Below are 11,713 nucleotides of genomic sequence, written 5' to 3' on the forward strand. Positions count from 1 at the left end.
ATACATAAGTATGACAAACCTCTCCAGGACCTTCAGGTCACTCTCTTCCACTCTGAGAGGGTAGTGACTCAGTTTGGAGAACACAGTGGAGGCCTCTGGAAAGATGTTCCATGTCTGCCAGGCGGTCTTCTTGCCTTGTCCTGAAGGCTGACACTGTATCACAGCCTGTGAACGCATGGAAGAAGAGCATGCCATTCACCTTCTCCTGGCCCAGAGAGTTGCACAGGTCATGCACAGCAATCCAGCGCAGGCTCTGGCCTTGGCCAAATGCCACCCATAGCTTCTCTAGCCCTAGATTGTGGAGAGTGGAGAAAGCACTGACTGCAACGACAAGAACATCTGTGTCATTTGCTTTAACCGTGATGGTCTTGGCTCCATGTTCTGTGGCATATTTGGCATGGAGAAAGATGCGGGTGTCAGCTTCCTCATGAGAGCACTTTTCCAGTCCCTGAAGACTAGCCTCATGAGTGCTGAGGACAGCAGACCCTTTCGTGGCAATGACAACATTTGTGGCAGACATCTGGGCAACTTTGTCTGCCAGGAACTGGAACAACTCTGTCTTGTTGGCATCGTGTCTTAGGAAATTGCGCCAGTTGGATGGAATTGTGTTCTTGTCTGTCACCTTGCGCCTTCCTCCTTGACCACGTTGGAGCCTGGTCTCAGCTTTGAGGCTGGATGTATTGTATACATCAAATACAAGATGTGATGATGTGTACTTGCTGCTATAGGATTGTATCACAGGCAAGAAGTCGCAAAGTGCATAGCCCTCAAAGGTCTTTCCTTTCTTTGGTGGCAAGGCATGGACCAAAGCTGATCCATCTACAGGTGCAAACTTTAGTTGCTGTCTTTCCTGTCCAGTGTTCTCCTTGGTGGGGTGCTGAAATATGGAGATGCTAGTTCCATGGAAGGAGGTAGTGGCAGTAGTTGCAGATGGGTTGTGGTCGATGTTGTCCATCACTGCAGTGGTGAACAACCCTTTTCGCAGTACTGGGGACAGACCACACCCTCCTCCACATATTTGCTAACTGTGGCATCTCCTAACTGTGCAGAGACCCCAGTACTCTGTCATAAGAGATACTGAGGCCATACTGATGTAGCATTTCAACCAGGTTTCTCTTCCTGGTTTTGCATAGACTGAGAGTCCCATGTAGACTGGGAATGGTGTTTCTCTGTCTTTGGAGTGTCTATGAGTTGTTGCTCCCTCTTTGTATCGGGAGTAGCAGTTGAACTGCATGAGCTGTGCAATGGCCTGGTCTGACTTTTGATGCTCCAAATCGTAACTGTGACTTGATGTCAGCCCCATGCTCAACCATCCCTACAAACTGGAGCAGGAGAGGAGGCACAGAATTTCGTACACAAGCCTCAGAAAATGTGCCATCAAACCGTGACTGATGATCAAGTATAGACTTTCTGAGAATATTTGCTGCTTTAGCAATGATAACTGCCTCTGAAAGATCAGATGATTGAGCAAGTGCTTTTCCCACATCCTTTTGAAATGCAAGTAATACATCTCTGCCAGATTTATGAGCCTCAAGTTCTGGAATTTCTGCCAGAAGTTTGTCTTTGAGTCTCGTGGAATTTACACTCTGGTGACTCTACACCTAATTGTTCCAGACGTTGTTGGTAGAGGTGGCAAATATCTGCCAGCCGAAATGTGACTGGATCATCTGAACAAAGGTTGTTTTCAACAATGTATGTCATCAGTTCTGACAGAACTAGTGGATACACATCTGATTCTGACTCAGTGCTACCTTGGTCTTTCTCAAGGCTCCTCAGGTAGGACCTTTTCTGTTGTAGAGGGCACAAAGACAGGCATGGTGATACTTAAACTCCTGTGCAATGACATCCCCACCAGTCAACTTAGCAAGGAGCTTGCCATCACTAAGTATCTCTGCACATTCACGCAATTTCAAGTCAAGGCCCTTAGTACTAGCCTGTCTGAGATCAGATGCAGGTGCCACTTTCTCACAGAAAATGCAAACTTCATTGTCATGACTGGTTCGGCGCAGTTTTGCACGACTAGTCTCAGTGTTGCTGGTCTGGTCATTGATTGTCGCTTTCTTGCACGGTCCAGTTTAGTGTTGTTAAACAACAAGCTGACAGTTCACATGGTATTTTGCTGCATTTTTCCTGAGAGTGGCCTCTATGCCATCACCTTCATCCAGCCTTGCTGGATCCATTATCAGTGGCATTTCATTAATTTCACTGAACATGGGAATGTTCCTTGCCAGCATTGTGTACCCATCATGGTCTAGGACATGATGACTTGGAGGTGATGTCTAGTGCTCACCTCTTTTGTCCTTCTGACAAAGACAACACAAACTCCAGTTTGTTTTTCTACTGCTCAATATTGATTGGCATCACATTCTGCCATGATTTCACTTTTGATTAAGGCCGAGGGGTTATCCTTTTACCACCTTAAACAAAGCACACATTCCTGTATGGGATTCAACTAGGTTCGGTCTCCTACACCTAGCCCGATCATTCATCCAGTGCCATTTAAGTCCCGTGTGATCTGTACACCATCCGGGTAAGTACATGAACCATCATGTACAGCCCCATACCCCTTGGCTCGGCTCTCCGCGCTGGCACATCCTGTCTATTCAGGTGCGGCTATCTAACTATAGCTGGTCTGGGGCTGTTAGAAAGCATTTGGGACACTAAACTAAACTATACTACAACTACTAGTCTAAGACTACAGGATTAGTAAAGCTGGATTAGCTGGCACTGAACCCCATGCTGAGTTACACAGCATTGATGTCACCAGTGTGCCCTGGTTGTGTGCAGACATACACTCTTTTACATTTATTAATTTTCCTTCAAAATTGATGAGTTATTCGAAAGAGATGGCCTCATTAGGATCTAAAACCACAGAAACCAAGATCCATGCTTAAAACGATAATTGTTGAACGGGCATTATTTCTTATTATAATTATTGTTTCTACCTTTTCTTGGCAGCCATATAGCCCCATATTTAAAGGTAAACTGTACTGGGAAGCTACAGAAACATAATATTCACAAGAAATAGTATGGAAGAGCTTTACCATATTGCTAGAAAAAAAATACATGCCATTCTAGTGAAAAATTAGCCAAAATCTGTCGATACTGGCTGCCATCTTGGAATTTGGCCGCCATATTAAATTTTTGCGTGGCCAGCGCCCTTTCTGATAGAGGAACTTTAAAGAGCACTTGTGCAAAATTTCATGCTTGTTTCACTATCTGAACGATTCTTATGAAATATGCAATTATCTGCTGCACTATAACAATTTGCTCAAGGAATGTCATTTTCCTCAAGGCAATGTATTTTCCTCAAGGCAATGTCTCCTTAACGATATCATTACCACTGCTTATGCAAATGATATCAAGTTTTTCAGGTAATGCAAATGATATTACATTTTTCAGGTAAGAGAAAAACATTGCAATATATCCTTCACGATGTCATTACTACTAACGCCTCTAACATTATTTGAGGCCATAAAAATGATTTGTGATACTCAGCGATGACGGGAATCATCTTCATTATCTTTCAATGGTATTTATGAAAGATGTTACTTGATGATATTCAAATAATGATGACTCGAAAATTGGCAGTGAATTTATTTAAGGTTGAAGCTTCATAATCAATTTCATTTTTGCATTTTATGATGGGATCGACTATTGATTAGTCTGTGATAATTTACAAAAAAAAGATATGTAAAAATATATCTAAAAATTTTGGGCTGAAGCATAGTAATAAATTTTATTTTTACATTTTATGATGTGATCGATATTAATCAGTAAATGATAAACAAACAAAAGATACGTAAAAATGTATCTACAGAAATTTGGGTTGAAGCTTAGTAATAAATTTTACTTAAAATTATATGATATGATCGATGTTAATCAGCCAGTGATAATTAAAAATACAAAGATATGTAAAAATATTTCTATAAGAATTTGGGGCTGAACCTTAGTAATAAATTTTATTTTTATATTTTATGATTTGATTGATATTAAGCATGGAATAATAAATAAAAAGCAAGTATATGTAAAAATAAATCTATAAGAATTTTGGGCTGAAGCTTAGTAATAAATTTTTTTTTTACAGTTTATGATTGGATTGATATTAAACATGGAATAATGAATAAAAAATCAAATATATGTAAAATTATATCTATAAAAAAGTGGCCAAACTGAAAAGTGTGTGATAATTGATCTTTGCTTTCTATATTTCCTATTACCACCCTCTGTAACTTCTTTCAAATGAACACCATATTCTTTGGGAGTTTGAATTTCAAGTCAATGGCCCCTGTGGGCTTGTTCCATAAGAATAGGGTCCGTCTCCTGAACAATAAAGATAATGAGACAAATGTAATGTTAGTTATAAATAAAAAACAATGTAGCTTCCTACCACAAATAGCATTTATCACAATGTACAAGATACCGATAAAAATAAAAGTAGATTTAAGGTGAAGTCCACTTCAAATGGAATATTTTTCGAATTTACGTTGTTTGTTTACTTGAGTGATCTTTGATATTATTGTTTACGGAGTGAGATTAGTTTTATATGAACAATAAACGTTGTAGTGTGGTCTACCGTCTTTTTAGAAAACCTCGTGAACTGCTTGTACGTCCTAGTCTTCAAGGATGAATAGCCACAAGTGGCCCAGTACTTGGCTTGACAGCCTAAATTTCCTAAAATCAAATGAAGCCCCCTTTAGGCTTCAGATTACCTGATGTTATGTTAACAGCACCTGTGACTAGATCAGTCCACAAGTCAGATGACAGAAACCCCTACATATATAAAGGGTTTCCACAGAATAAAGTACCCTTCTGCCCAATACAGAACATTAGGTAGAAGTAACAAAACCGTACCTACAATAAGACCAAGTCCAGTTAAACACACACAAAAATAATTCGAGGCAAAAAACAAATGAACACTCGTACATCCAGAGGGAAAAAGTAATTTTAATCCCTTTTGTTCCGTCCTTGACAAAATTTGGCAATTTCCCCACACTGTTGAAAGCGCCAGAGAAAGGATTCTAAGTTTCTTTTCCTTGTGCAAGAGCTATTCGGTTTTAGTTTTATGTAAAAGAAAACTATTGTGCCGGCTTTGTCTGTCCGACCACACTTTTTTGTGTTTCCCTCAGATCTTAAAAAATACTTAGGCTGGTGGGCTGCAAATTGGTATGTTGATCATCCACCCTCCAATCATCAAACACACCAAATTGCAGCCCTCTGGCCTCAGCAGTTTTTATTTTATTTAAGGTTAAAGTTAGCCATAATCGTGCTTCTGGCAACAATATAGGCTAGGCCATTACCGGGTCGTGGTTTAAGTTTCATGGGCCGCGGCTCATAGAGCATTATACCGAGACCACCGAGAGACAGATCTAGTTCCGGTGGCCTTGATTATACGCTGTAGTGACTATACAAAAAACTCGATTGCGCCGAAGAAACTTCTGCGCATTTTTTACTTGTTTTAATCTTTCCCACCCTTTGCTCTTTTATTTTTTAATCCTCACTTTTTTTGTATGTAATTTTTCAGACGAAGCTTAATCCGCCTAAGGTAATTAGGCCTAAGTTCATTTAACTTTTTCCAAAACCTGAGACAACAACAGTGGAATGATAACCGAATCATCACTTCTAAATCCCCTAACTCAAAAGTTCTTAATTACAACGTCAACTGAATGACATCCTAATTATTCCTAAATTTCCATTCCTCTTCCACGCACAGCGATGATGATCCTAACAACAGGATCTTTGACACAACTTCTCTCTGGGAACGAGATAAAATAGACTTTCAGGTCTTCTATCCGTCTTCCCAAGTAGAAGACTTTCCTGATGAATCATTTACATAGCCCGGGTTGACGCGGACAACGCCATTAACTGAACAAATGGCTCCCGGGAGGCGGTTCGAGATGACTTCGTCTTAACCATCTCTGGACCTAGACCGTGTCTAAACTGGTTTTTTTAGTCCCACCCTTCAATAATAATCCTTCTCTAAATTATTTCACTGGGTTATTTAAGTACTTTCCTCTAAGCCAAATGCTATGAGGCAATGACAAACATGAATGTTAGAAATCGAAAAGAAAAAAAAAATCACGAAGAGTTCGTTTTCATCTTTCATTTCCACAGTACCATACCAAAAATGCCTAGTCGTCTTGCAAGTGTTAAATATGTTTCATGAGTAAACTGACAAGATAAATCACGTGGATTTCAAGTCCTTGACCCCCAACTCTTGGAAGAATCTTAATGAGCACTAAAATTTGCAACTTTATAGGCCTATTGCCTCCTAACACCGCGAGTTAAGCCAGGTAACATTCGAAGAATCTCGTTTTAAGACTACGTAACGGCCGTTAGATCCCGAGGATTGATGAGCTTGATTATGAAGGCAATCTGAGCAAGGGGAGGGGGAGGGTTGTTTTTTGTTGTTTTTAGCAAGATGAACTTTTCCTAGAGGTTATTAAGCCTTTATGGGACACTCTTATCAAAGAGAACCCGTAGCCGGGCGGGTGGGAATAGGCTCATAAGGAGACTATGGAATGAATAATTTTGGTATACGTGAGGATGTGCGTGCGCGCGCGCAACAGTCTCGGAGAATGACGGTTGCCGGAATTTGAACACGTCAGCGGTAAATGATTTTAAAACTTTGATGATAAAGAATTAAGATCTAAATTCAAGCGTTGGAAACAAATCGCGGGGGCGGGAGACGGTCGCCAATTTATTCGTCCCCCCCCCCTCGATTTGTTTCCGGCGCTTGAATTTAGGTCTTAAATCTTTATCATCAACGTTTCAAAATCATTTACCGCTGACGTGTTCAAAATCCGGCAACCGTCATTCTCCGAGATCGTTGCGCGCGCGCGCGCGTTTGCGTGCATGCGTGCACGCACATCTTCACGCATACCAAAGCTATTCATTCCATAGCCTCCTTATGGGCCTATTCCCACCCGCCCGGCTAGGGGTTCTCTTTGATAAGAGTGTCCCATAAAGGCTTAATGACCTCCACTAGAAAAAATTCCTCTAGCCAAAAACAACAAAAAACTGTACAAAAGATTCCTGATAAGTATATATACATACTGTGTGTGTGTGTGTGTATATATAATATATATATATATATATATATATATATATATATATATACAGTATATATATATATATTTATATATATGTGTGTGGTTGTGTGTGTGTGTGTGGTGTTTGTGTGTGTGTGTAATCAGCATTACTTGAATTCCGAGACTAAGGCAAACGCCCAACGTTTGTACTGAAAATACCTGAATCAACTTTCATACGCAAAGGTAACCCACGGCATAAAGGTGTATAGCAACAGAACAAAAGAAAAAAAAAAATTACGGATTACCTTTACAAAGCTTCGTCTAAAAAATTACGTACAAAAAAAGGGGAGAATAAAAAAAAAAAAAATGGTGAGAAAGACTAAAAAACGGAATAAGTGGCGCTCAAGGAAAAGAAACTTGTAATCCTTTCTCTGGCCCTTTCGTGCTTGTGGGGAAAATGCCAATTTTTGTTAAGGACGGGACAAAAGGGATCAAAATGTCTTTTTCCCCTCTGGATGTACGAGTGTTCGTTCATTTTTGTCTATAATTGTTTTTATGTGTGTTAAACTGGACTAGGTCTTATTATAGGTACGGTTTTGTTACTTCTACTTAATGTTCTGTATTGGGCAGAAGGGTACTTTATTCTGTGGAAACCCTTTATAAATGTAGGTGTTTCTGTCATCTGACTTGTGGGCTGATCCAGTCACAGGTGCTCTTAACATAACATCAGGTAATCTGAAGCCTAAAAGAGCTTCATTTGATTTTATACAATTTAGGCTGTCAAGCCAAGTACTGGGCCACCTTTGGCCATTCATCCTTGAAGACAAGGATGTACAAGCAGTTCACGAGGTTTTCTGAAAAGACGGTAGACCACACTACAACGTTTATTGTTCATATAAAACTAATCTCGCTCCGTACACAATAATATCAAAGATTACTCACGTAAACAAACAACGTGAATTCGAAAAATATTCCATTTTAATTGAACTTAACCTTAAACCTACTTGTATTATTATCGGTATCTTGTACATAAATGCTATTTGTGGTAGGAAGCTACATTGTTTTTGATTTGTAACTAACATCACCTTTGTCTCATTATTATCATTATTCGTATGGATCAAGCCCATAGGGGGTATTGACTTGAAATTCAACCTTCCAAAGAATATGGTGTTCATTTCAAAGAAGTTTCAGAGGGTGGTAATAGGAAATATAGAAAGTAGAGATCAGTTATCACACACTTTTCAGTTTGGCCACTTTCTCATAGATATATATTTTTTTACATATATTTGCTTTTTTTATTTATTATTCCATGCTTAATATCAATTGAATCACAAAATGTAAAAAAAAATTTATTACTTAGCTTCAACCCAAAATTCTTATAGATATATTTTTATATATTTTTTTAATCATCACTGGCTGATTAACATCGATTATATCATATATTAAAGTAAAATTTAATACTAAGCTTCAACACAAATTCCTGTAGATACATTTTTACGTATCTTTTGTTTTTTTTTCATCATTTACTGATTAATATCGATCACATCATAAAATGTAAAAACAAAATTTATTACAAAGCTTCTGCCCAAAATTCTTATAGATATATTTTTACATATCTTTTTCTTTTTGCAAATTACCATTGACTGATCAATAGTCGATCCCATCATAAAATGCAAAATTGAAATTGATTATGAAGCTTCAACCTTAAATAAATTCACTGCCCATCTTCGAGTCATCACTGGCACTCGAAGAGATTATTTGAATATCACTAAGTAACATCGTTCATAAATATCTTTGAAAGATAATGAAAAATGATTCCCTTCATCACTGAGCATCACGAATCATTTTTATGGCCTCAAATAATGTTAGAGGCGTTAGTAGTAATGACATCGTGAAGGATATATTGCAATGTTTTTCTCTTACCTGAAATACGCAATATAATTTGATAAGTTGTGGTAATGATATCGTTAAGGAGATATTGCTGTGAGGAAAATGATATGTATGTATATACTGTATATACATACAGTATATATATAATACATATATAATACATATATATATACATATATTATATATATATATATATATATATATATATATATATATATATATATATATATATATATATATATATATAATATATATGTGTGTGTGTGTGTGTATATATATACAGTATTATATATATGATATATATATGCATATACATATATATAAATACATATATGTATATGTATTATATATATATATATATATATATATATATATATATATATATATATATATATATATATATATATATATATACAGTATAAATCCCTGTGCATTCCTAACAACCTAAATCGTAATGCAACGTAAATCTTAACAATTTGCTCAAAGAATGTCGAAGACTGGCCACAATGTAAGCTTTCGATGAAATTCTTCGTCAAGATCCTAGCCCATAAAGTATGGCTCCCAGAACGCATTCCTCCTTGAGGGGGTCTTCTTCCCCCACCTTCCCCTATACAAAATAATCATTATTTTCCATCTTACTGTAAGTTTGGTCTAATTTCGATAAATAAAATTTTAATTTGTTGTTTATTATTTTTGTATTTTGAAATACATATATAAGGGGGCACCACAATCTTTCAAGTGCTTAGGGCCTCTGAGGGTCTTAATCCGGCCCTGTTTCCAATAGGATTTAAGAAAGAATATGATTTTTCGGTTCGTAGCTAAATTAGACCAACATGGCTATGTGGTTGACCATCTAATTAGGCCTAAGTTCAAACTTTTTCCAAAACCTGACAGACCACAACAAAGGAATGATAACCGAATCATCACTTCTTAATTACAATGTCAACCGAATGACTTCCTAATCATGCCCAAATTTCCATTCCTCTTCCAAGCGCAGCGATGATGATCCTAAAACAACAGGATCTTTGACACAACTTCTCGCTGGGAACGGGATAAAATAGACTTTCAGATCTTCTATAAACTCTAATGCTCGAATTTGTTTACATCAGATTTGTATAAATTCGACCGTCGGCTTCCAAGTTTCGGCAACAACAAGGACACCAACCCGGAGGCAGCGCGGCGGAGGGCGTGTGCTCCATGCTCCGGCCTCCGAGAGAGGCGGGGCAGAGAGGGGCGTCGGTTGTAAAATCGATGAGAGTACTTTTCTTTTTCTTTTTGATGGCCAGGAAAATGAGGTTTTCCTGCGGAAGCGGTTCGTTTGCATACTAACGCTGTTTCCACCTGGGATAGATGACGGCCTCTCGTTCATCACTGGTTTGATTGGGATTCCGCTTTTGGCGCCGGTTCTTCTTCTGCTTGATGGATATTGGATATCGCGAGTGAATAGGCGTCGTTTGGATGGTCTTGCTATTATTACCTGTAAGTCGTGATGCCAGGTTACTATCAGTCAATCAGTTTCTATTGCTAAGTTTGCACATTGCGGCCCTTTTCAAATGGAGTTCATAACGAATGATACGATACTTTGGTTCGTAGCTAAATTAGACCAACACGGCTATTTGACTCACCATCTAATTAGGCCTAACTTCATTTAACTTTTGCAAAAACCTGTCAGAACACAACAAATGATGAGAAATTATGAATAAACCTATAGGAAACCTTGAATTGACGATTGCATCAATCTTTCTCCTCTGGGGGCTAATACCATTGCCTCCAATCACAAAACCAAGTGAATTGATTTTATGGAACCCAAAATTACACCTTCCAGGCCCAGCTGTAAGACCATGGAACATCAATTTCCTCAATACTTCACGGGCTGGAGTTGAGCGAGAGGGCCAATCTTTGTTAGAAATGAAGATGTTATCATAGTAGAAAGTGACATTGCTCAGACCATCTGAAATCTTGTACATCAGCTTGTTGTAAGTCGCACACAAGCAGCAACCATCATCAGTCCATACTGTGCAGGGAATGCAGTAAGGGGCTTGCTTTCTTACTTGTTATGTCAATCTCTGGAATAAATTTGTCATTAGAAAGTTTGAATAATTCATCTTCAACATTGGGCAGTGGCTCAGCATGAAAGCGAATAATTGAATTTGTACCCCTAAAATGCTGGGTAGCTCCAAGGAGGTTGAATCCTGGGTAGCTCTGTAGGATTCATGTGCTTTTTCACCATCACTACAAGGGAGGAAAATGGCGAACCTGACGGTTCAATGATGGTACAGGGTAAACTTTCTTTCTACGAGGTTCATTGGACAACAAATGAATTCTCTCTCCAGCCTTCCCTGTCCCTTTCCCTCTTTCTTTTCCCTGATGAGGGGAGTAATTTTTCATTATCTTTCAAAGGTATTTACCTCATGCAATGAGCAGAAGGACAACCTTACGTGAGTGCCTGGACTTAGAATTGTGGCTGAGGCTGTCAGATGGACAGCGGTTGGGGGACTACTAGACTTTCACTGGTCCTGAAAAGCTGGGACCTGGAAACGGGAGAGAACGCCTAGACTCAGAGTTTTGGCCAAGGTTGGCGGGTGGACAGCGGTTGGGGGGCCACTGGACGTTCACTGTTGGTGAGAAGCTCAGACTTGGGAATGGAAGAGAGCGCCTGCACTTAGACTTGTGGTTGAGGGTGGCGGATGGGCAACGGTTGGGGGTGCCGCTGGACGTTCAATGACCCTGAGAAGCTCAGACCTGGGAATGGAAGAGAGTGCCTGCACTTAGACTTGTGGCTAAGGCTGGCA

The sequence above is a fragment of the Macrobrachium rosenbergii genome, chromosome 41 (assembly GCF_040412425.1).
Source record: "Macrobrachium rosenbergii isolate ZJJX-2024 chromosome 41, ASM4041242v1, whole genome shotgun sequence".
Taxonomy (NCBI): Eukaryota; Metazoa; Arthropoda; class Malacostraca; order Decapoda; family Palaemonidae; genus Macrobrachium; species Macrobrachium rosenbergii.